Genomic DNA, 619 nt, shown 5'->3' on the forward strand with positions numbered 1-619 from the left:
GTTCTGCTTATGAAATATGGATGGAGCCACAGGAAATCATACTGGTTTGGGATGAAAGGCCATCTGAAATAACAAGGCATCGTAGCTTGATTTGTTGCCACCCCGGTTTGACCCAGCCAATAATATATATGTTATGGCCACCATGCTGAATGCCTCCTATGTGTCATGCCCTGTCCCCATGGAAGAAAGGTATTAGCTCTGACTTAGAGTTAAGAAAACTCAGCCTCAAGTTAAGTGAGTTGTTCAAGGTCACAGGGCTTATAAGTGACAGAACCAGAATCTATACTCCCTTCTGTCCAACTCTGTAACAGTGCCTCTGAAACAATAGTTACTATTTATTAAAATCCCAGCTAGTATGTCTATGAAGTAAAGCACCAGAAATCTTCTCAGCAGTTCTGCAAAGTACTATCACCTCTGTGACAGATGAGGAACCTGAGACCAATGGCTTGCCTTGGACCAGTGCTTCTCAAGCTTTATTGTGCAGGCGGTGACCTAAATGCAGATTCTGATGCAGTAGGTCCAGAGTGGGATGTGAGGCTCAGCGTTTGTAAAACGTTTCCAGATGATGCCACTGCTTCTAATTTGTGAACTGCACTTTAAGTAGCAAGTCTCTAGACCT

This window comes from Pipistrellus kuhlii, unplaced genomic scaffold, assembly GCF_014108245.1.
Source record: "Pipistrellus kuhlii isolate mPipKuh1 unplaced genomic scaffold, mPipKuh1.p scaffold_m20_p_2, whole genome shotgun sequence".
NCBI classification, from domain to species: domain Eukaryota; kingdom Metazoa; phylum Chordata; class Mammalia; order Chiroptera; family Vespertilionidae; genus Pipistrellus; species Pipistrellus kuhlii.